We start from the raw sequence: 8,950 nt of genomic DNA, 5'->3' as shown, positions 1-8,950 counted from the left end.
CATTTCAAAAATAAACTATTTTCCATGAGTTTCTGTTCTGATTTTTCCTTTGATAAAGTGAATTTATTTATTTCCACATGCTTTCACAAATAACAATCAGGAAGTGCTCATATATTCTCAACCACAACCATGACAAAGGGCTTTACTTTCACAATCATCCTGAACAATAGAGATATAGACAAAGGCAGAATGTTAAAATTCACTAATTATTTTTCCTTGCTGCCCACATTGGTTATGTGGGTTTTAGCTGTAATATGTATTTGTCACTTCTGCTTTCATAGCACTCCTGATTGAGTAATTATTCATAAGGGTAGCTGTCACTAAAAATACCAACATGTAATTGGGAAGACATGTCTATGTAGCAGGATGCTAAATGTAACTTTTCCTATCTAGAGTTTAGACAAAGACCCCAAAGGCAGAGAGTAATCCACTAGTTGCCAACACTCATGTACTAAAATAAGGTGCTAGATCACATGTGCAGGCATATTAAGGGGTTGTGAAACTGGTTCTTCTAGCATTCGCCCATCAACCACCTCCAGGCCATTGGGGGAGGCCAAGAATGTATTCCATGGTTGAAGAGGCCAATAGTGAGGATTTCTTTGGAGAGAGTTGTCGATGTGTTTCAAACAGGGAAGGAGAGGAAGCGTCCCTTTATCTCAAGCCAAGTAAAGGACCTTAGAGAGAACTGCATGAAGAGCATGAGTTTGTAAAATAAGAGAATAACATTTGACTCGCACCCTGAAGTATCTAAAGCAGCAGTTCTCAACCTGTGGGTCGCGACCCCTTTGGCGATCGAACGACCCTTTCACAGGGGTCGCCTAAGACCATCCTGCATATCAGATATTTACATTATGATTCATAACAGTAGCAACATTACAGTTATGAAGTAGCAACGAAAATAATTTTATGGTTGGTCACAACATGAGGAACTGTATTTAAAGGGCCAGAAGGTTGAGAACCACTGATCTAAAGGAAAGAGGTTATGGCTAAAGACAGAAGCACTGGGCGGTCAGAGCATAAAGGACTGCCATAGGAAGCGTTTGTGTAAGGAGAGAAGTGTGTGTGTGTGTGTGTGTGTGTGTGTGTGTGTGTGTGTGTGTCCCATAGACAGATGTCACTTGCAGAAGGTTAAGCCATAGGTTAGCTCTAAAATGAGTTTGCCTAAGAGCATGTCTTGCCAAGGGAAATAATCTTAGCAAGTAAGAGGCTGGAGGCGAATCGCCAGATGCAGAAGCTGAGAGCATAAGCTGGACACAAATAGCCAGTTAGAGAAGCCATCACCAGGCTAGGGACTGGAGAGTAAACCCCTGAGATAGATGGGGAAGTTGGAAGAAGGTCTACAATAAATCCCCAAGAACAGTCCCTAAGAGAAAGAACCAGCACTTGGAACCTATGAGCCCTGGGAACCAGGAACACAGACCCTAACAGTCCTCAGCAAGGACAACTTTCATGCTCCTCCCTCTCCGGCGCTGACCCTTGAGGGCCCCCAAACAGCAGCAAGGAGAGAGAAGACAAAAAGAAAATGAAAGCAAACTGACATCACCTTTCCTCCGCACTGCAGGTCTCTGACTAAATTAGACCTCATCTCGGGAAGAGGTTTCAAATTGGTTGAGTAATCAGACCTGAATTAGGAGGAAGGAAAAGTTTCAAGTAGGTTGAGAACTTGGCATTTTGACATCACGCTGGCTGGACTTCCTACCTTCTGATAGATGACTTGTTATTATCTGAGAGAGAAGGTGAAAGCTCTAGGACATGTCAGTACTTTTCCCAGGAGCAAGAAGACAAGGGTCCACTGAGCAAGCTTTGAAGAAGCAGGAGGGAGGAAAAGTAGTTTCTTTTTACTTGCACTCTGTTTACTAGTAGCCCATCTGCTTCAATAAGCCGGTACAGATAAAGAACTCTGTGAACTAATAAATATGGCATAGGCTGGTAGAGTAATTCATATTGCAAAAAATTCTAGTAAAATAATGAATCCCTGTGACTTGGCTTTGCTAGTAATTGGTTTGATGGGTGATTATGCATTTAGGAATTTAAACTGTGTAATCGGTAATCCATTAATTCAAAACTATTTGAATTCTTATAATTGAGTACCTACATACCTACAAGCTGCTATAGGATACATAGAAGACCCTCACCCTACTTTTTCAAGGCTTTAAAAACTAGCAAAAGAATCCGACAAAAAATAATCTAAAAAAAAATGTGATAAGTGCTCTAAGAGAATAACATAGACTGTAATATTGTAGTAGAATGAAAGGGCATGTTAACTATCTGAAAGGATCTGGAAAGCTTCCCTAGAAGGTGATACATAATCTAATATTTGGTGTGTTTATTTAATCATTAACTAGAATGGGTTGAAAAAGATTGGCAATTATTCTTGGAAGCAAAACAACTTAACACACAGGACTGCAACAGGAGAACCCAACTGGTTCAGAGAACTGCAAATTCACCAGCTTGGTTGTAGCACGAAGTACCATTGGGTGATGGTAGGCAGTATGTCTGGAGATTACTCAGAGTCTAGATTAGCATTAGGCCTAGGTGACATGCTAAGGAATTCAGATATATCATTTAAAGTGGTTAAAAGATTTTGGTTTTTCTTTTATGTTTATATGTGTGCTTTTAAAAACAAAAATTATAATAAGATTTTTTTAAATTACCTATAATTTCACTATCCAAAAAGCACTACTAAATATATTCTGAAGTATTTTCTTCCATTATTTAAAAATTTATTTAAAAATATTTTCCTACTTCTATTTTGTAGTCTACCTTTTTAACTTAATATAATTCCGTAACTATTTTTCTGTCATTGAATAATTTTTTACAATATGATTTCTAATGAATGGCCAACAAATGAATCTACTATTTTTTATTTAAGCAATCCTTTACTGTTAGTGTTGAATTGTTCGAAATGTTGCAATTAACATTCATGTATATAAATCTTTCAGTGCATTTTTTATGCCTTTAAGATAAAGACCAATGAATTGAATTGCTAGGTGAAAAAAAATAAACTTTATTGGAACAAATTTTTTACACATTTCTAGATTTATACCCATAAAATTTTGCTAATTTACTTCTTCCTCCCAAGCTTCAGTAGCAGTGTAAACTAATCTCTGTTGCTTTATAGGTTTATCAATAGTACAAATTATTTGCTTTTATAAATAATCTTTGCTAAATTTTAAAATAAAGCAAATATATATTTTATAAATTATCTTTGGTAAATAACTTTTGCTTGATTTTTAAAAATAAAGGTCTACTGATAAAATGTTTGGGAATATAGAATAATGAAAAGTAGAAAAGTTAAATAATTTTAATCCTATTTCCTATAATTAAGAGCTGATTACATCTTGGTATATATCCTCCCAGTTCCTTACCCTAACTATCTGTCTGTCTAACTATCTATCTGTCTCTTTCTGTAAATATACAGGGTGGTGCAAAAGTAGGTTTAAAGTAGTGAAGCACAGAGTTTATTCCTGCATTATTATTTATTAATTATTATTTTCCATATAAACAACTGTAAACCTACTTTTGCCCCATTCTGTATTTAACAAAATTGAGACCTTATTGTATTTGGACTTAACTATATTTTATTTTTTATATATAATACTGGAGAGCAAATGGTGTATCAGATCAGTAATTTGTCTTTAAAACATGGCTTGCAAGAGCTGCACAACATTGCCTTATGGAATGGGCCATTATGAATAACCATCCCTGTATTGGAAGTTATGTTGGTTCTAATCTTTCATCTTCGCATGAACATGCTTGTACATATCTCCAATTAATTGTTTAAGGCAAATTGCTAAAGATGGAAATGTTGAGGTAAAAGATCTGAACATTTCTTATGACTTTTAATTCATATTGTAAAGTTGCTTTCCAAAAAAGGTGTGCCTGTGAGTGGTGAATGAGAGGTCTTGCTTCAAAATATTAAGGATTATCAATATCTTATTTTTTCCTATTTAGCAGATAACAATGGCTTTGTATTTTAATTCACCTTTCTTTGACTATTTATATTAAACAGCACTTAATGTCTTTATGGACAATGCTCAGTTTTGGCTAATTTTAGGGATTTGGTAAATTTTTATTGATGTTCAAAGTCTTTTCTGTACCATTAAGAATATTAACCATTTATCTGTTACATTTATTGATACAGTCATTTTTTAAACCTGTATTTCATATTTCTGGGTTATTGCATTTTGTGTTTTATTTGGCTATAATACATCCAACAAATATTACTCACATTGCAAAAAATATGCAGATGAATATTTTTAAAACCTCTACCCTCTTTGGATCACTATTGAAGATAATAAAAATAAACTTCTATTTTAGGCTGATCATCAGGCTTTATCCTTTAAAAATATAGCTACAGACAAGAAAAACACAAAAAATAAAAATCTTATTGGAAAATGTGTCTATTCTAATGTAAATGTTTTCCAAGTGATTTTGTTTAGGGGTGTAAGGGAGTAAATGATTAGTTCATGGATACTGAAATTCCACAGTTGAAGGTTTCTGCATGATTGCCTACAACTTCACTCAAATTAATAAATAATTAATAAGACCTACTATGTATCAGGTACTGTGATATATAAAATATATTAATAGTTTTATCCATATAGATATTTAAATTTATGGTACAAGACTATGCTACCTGCATAACACACCATAAAGATTACATATTCCTGAATATAAGTTAGTATTCTATCAGTTACAATAAAATTACTACTTTATGTAAATGACATTATGCTTCAAGATTACTAGATACTTAAGTACAGTATAATTTAATAGTTTATATTTTATAATTACATCTTAAAGAAATTATAAACTACCAGAGGGCATAAAACCAATTAAAATTATTAAAACATCCAATACTAAGAGTTCAGCCAGTTTATTGCATTTCTTTTCTCTCTTTATAAATGCACTAGAGGCCCAGTGCACGAAATTTGTGCACTGGGGTGGGGGGGAGTCCCTCAGCCCAGCCTGCACCCTCTCGCAGTCTGGGAACCCTTGGGGAACAGGTCTAGCCAGCAGTTGGACATCCTTAGTGCTGCCACGAGGCCTGAGAGGCTCCCGCCACCGCCGCTGCTCTCACCAGCTGTGAGCCTGGCTTCTGGCTGAGCCGCACTCCCCTTGTGGGAGTGCACTGACCACCAGGGGGCAGCCCCTGCGTTGAGCATCTGCCCTCTGGTGCTCAGTGCACATCATAGTGACCGGTTGTTCCGCAGTTCGGTCGATTTGCATATTAGCCTTATATTATATAGGATGATTGTGGAAGGAAGAAATGGGGAAGTAGGTCAATCTATATACAAACTTTTACACAATGCCCTTGCTTTCAGCTAAGGTGACCAACTGTCCCAGAGGGATTTCCTGGGATGTGGGACTTTCAGCCTAAAACCAGGATGGTCTCAAACTTTCAGCCTTATATCTTGTTTCTTGCCTTCTTCATACCTAAATCTGCATGTGTTTTAGGCTGTAGCTTCTTTTGCTTTCCATCATCAGTCAACACTCTTCATACAATTTTCCATATTTTGTTGAAATCTCTTAACTTCAATGTTGCCCCTTTGTTCTCTTTATTATTGAAGGTTGTGATTTATCTAAATTCCAATACTGCTACTTTAATGGGCTCTCTCAGATATCCTCTGTTCATCATCTTGCACCAGAAACTCTTTTGAGTTTCACAAGCCTGTACACATACGGATCGGTGATAACTCAGTCCTAGCCCACCTCTCAAGAAACCTTCCCATGTACAACTTGGATTTCACCTGCTCTGGATTCATCTGCTGCCTCTGTTCAGTTGCTCTTAGCCATCAGAGCAGAACTTCTTGGCTTTAATGTGATCCCATCTATAATAATAAAGGCATAATATGCTAATTAGACCAGATGCCCTGTCCTTCCAGACATCCTTCCAGACTAAGCCAGGGCTGCAAGGGAAGCCCGGGTCCCAGGTGCCAGAGGGAAGCCATTGCCAGCAGCTGGGGAAAGGAAGGCCTATTCTTGCATGAATTTCATGCATTGGGTCTCTAGTATATAAATAGAATCATTAGGTTAACATAGGATGTTTGCTTACTAGTATAAAAAAGTCATACAAATGTTATATAGTCACTTTTTAGACTATCATTAAAATAAACACACATAAAAATGCTCATTTAAAAAATCTCTTGAACCCTCAAAGATATATTTGCAGTTAGGAGAGACTTCTCATAAGTCATTTTAACCCTGTATGTTTATTCGTATTTGTAAAAAGCACCATTTTAAAATATGGAAATAATTATAATAGTGACTTAGATTTTATTTAAAACATGTTAGAATCTTGGCATTTGTAAAAATATACAGATTTAGTCACTTAGATCTATTGGCGATAAATAATTTTCTAAGAAGCATTCTAAACAAAATCATATGGGGGGAAAAAGTAGAACATTCACTTTACTTCTCATCCTCCAAATTCTAATTCTTAGATCAAAATCATTCTTTTGGTAAGATTTGAAATAGTATCCATATTTTCCTCCTGAATATTTTCAATTAATGTTGTATATCAGCTCCAGCTCTTTTAAGAGTTTATACTTATTATCAATAGGGAGACTGTTTTTACAAATGTTTTTACTATAAGTTAATTTTTTGCTTCAGATATGAAACATCCCAAAAATGAGATTAGTAATGCAATAACATTTATAGGGCCTGCTTTAGAATGTCACTTAGATCTACTCTGGGGACTGTACTTCTCTCACCCTGAGTCCCATTGATGTTTATGGTAGTTATGGGAACAATTTGAGCAGTCAGAATCCCTGTAAATTTAAAGAGAAGCATTCTCATCTTGACAGATATGAAAAGAGAAAAACACATAAAAATGCAATCTGTTTGGAAGAAAACTTGCTGCTGTTCATTATATTATTATTGCAAATACTGTACAGGTATATGTGTTTGAATATACTTTTCTTGGTTTATTCCTCAAAATAACTGTCTCTGTTTTTTGGGGTTTTTTTTTGTCTGAAGCTTATATCTTTGTTATAAACATTTTGACTTTATTGGGTTGAAAGGAAGAAAAGACATCCTCTGAGAAATATTTTTGCCCTTGAAAAATATGAAAGGGGCTCAGTAAAATTCTAAACATAAAAAATTATCATAGTTTCTAAAAAAGATTTAATATCTTCTACAATATAAAATTTCTCTTTAATAAAGCTACTATTTATTCAGTGGTAAGAATTTTGATTTCATAATTATTTAAGCAATAAACCCTTCTATGTTTAGTAAGATGGAACATTTATAGATCTTGTTTTTAATTGGACAATTAAAAATAATGTCCATCTTTTTTCTTCTTCCTCTTATTTTTGTTTTGTTTTTTTGAAAGAACTCTTATTATTTGTAACAGTAAGGATGGAACTGGAAAGTATTATGCTAAGCGAAATAAGCCAGTCAGAAAAAGATAATTATCACATGATCTCACTCATATGTGGAATCTAATGAACAAAATAAAGTGATGAACAAAATAGATCCAGAGACATAGAACCATGGAACAAACTGAGGAATTTCAGAGGGAAGACAGGAGTGGGGTTGGGGGTTAGAGGGCGAGATTAACAGGGGAACTTATATTCATACTAGGGGCCCAGTGCACGAATTTGTGCACCTTGAAAGGAACTGTGGGTCTCAAGGCTTCCATGGGCACAGAGGCAGGTCACGGCCCATCCTTCCTGCCCCTTCCCAGCCCCTCTCACCATGGTCCCCAGTCCCCTGTCTGCTGGAAGCCCCACTCCCGCCACTGCCATTACTCCCATGTGCTGACTGAACAGAGTGATTGGGGCCAGTGCCAGTAGTGGGTGGGAGTGAGGCCAGCGCCATCAGCGGGTACACGCAGCCGCTGCTGCCCCGATCGCCCCTCAGGAGCAGGGGGAGGTGGAGAAGCCCTAAGGAGTGATTGGAGGCCGGCAGCCACTGCTTGCACCAGCTGATAGCACCAAGTGATCAGGACCAGCACCAGGCACTGGCAGCGGGTGCCAGTGGGGCTAGCGCTGGCAGCAAGTGCAAGCACTGGGAGGGACTGCAGCATTCAGGAACAAGGAATTTTCAGTAACCACCAGAGGCTCTCCCCATGACAGCGACCAGCTCCCCACCTTGGTCTGGCACCCCCATTCATTTTCTTCACCATCCTGCTGCAGCCAATGCCCACCATATTCCGTGCTCTGCTGCCTGCTGCCAACACCTGCCATGTTCTGTGTGCACTCCCTGGTGGTCAGCACACATCGTAGCAACTGGTTGTTCGGTTGTTTGGTTGCTCCTCCATTCAGTCTATTTGCATATTAGGGTTTTATATATATACCAGTAGATATGCATAGCCCATGGACACAGACCATAGTGAGGTGAAGCCTTGGGAGGGGTGGGTGTGGGGTGGAGAGGGATCAAGGGGGAAAACAACAACAACAAAACACCAAAGGAGACCTCTGTAATTCTTTCAACAATAAAGATAAATAAAAAAATAATGTCCAATTCCTTAAATCAAACAAGGCAAATGACTGTTTCCCACATCTTCAATTTAATGTTCATAAATATCTTGAATTAGGATAAAGACTTATGACTAATTCATATCCCCAGAGTGTGCTCTTGGTTATAATCACTGTATATATTCATCTCCGTTTAAATATTCAATTACAAATGACATAAAGTCAAAATATGTATCATGTATACTTAGAAGGAGAGAAATTCAGAAGATAATTTTCAGAACTATAGAAGCCTGAAACTGGGGAGAAGTAGTCCTTTAGAAGATGACCAGGACAATTTGTAAGATGACTATAGATGTATGAAGTCTTTAACTTGGGCTCCTATGCTCTTCACACCCAAGAAGAATCAGGGCTTACTCACCAGCTTTGCAAGCTCATCAAAGGCCAAAGCAATGATCCAATTTGCCATTTCCTACAGCTTGTTCAAGCCGAGGCATGGATGAAATCTACTGAGGGTCTGAATAAAGATTTAA

Source organism: Myotis myotis, unplaced genomic scaffold, assembly GCF_014108235.1.
Source record: "Myotis myotis isolate mMyoMyo1 unplaced genomic scaffold, mMyoMyo1.p scaffold_m19_p_2, whole genome shotgun sequence".
Lineage (NCBI taxonomy): Eukaryota > Metazoa > Chordata > Mammalia > Chiroptera > Vespertilionidae > Myotis > Myotis myotis.
This window is presented reverse-complemented; position numbering follows the sequence as displayed.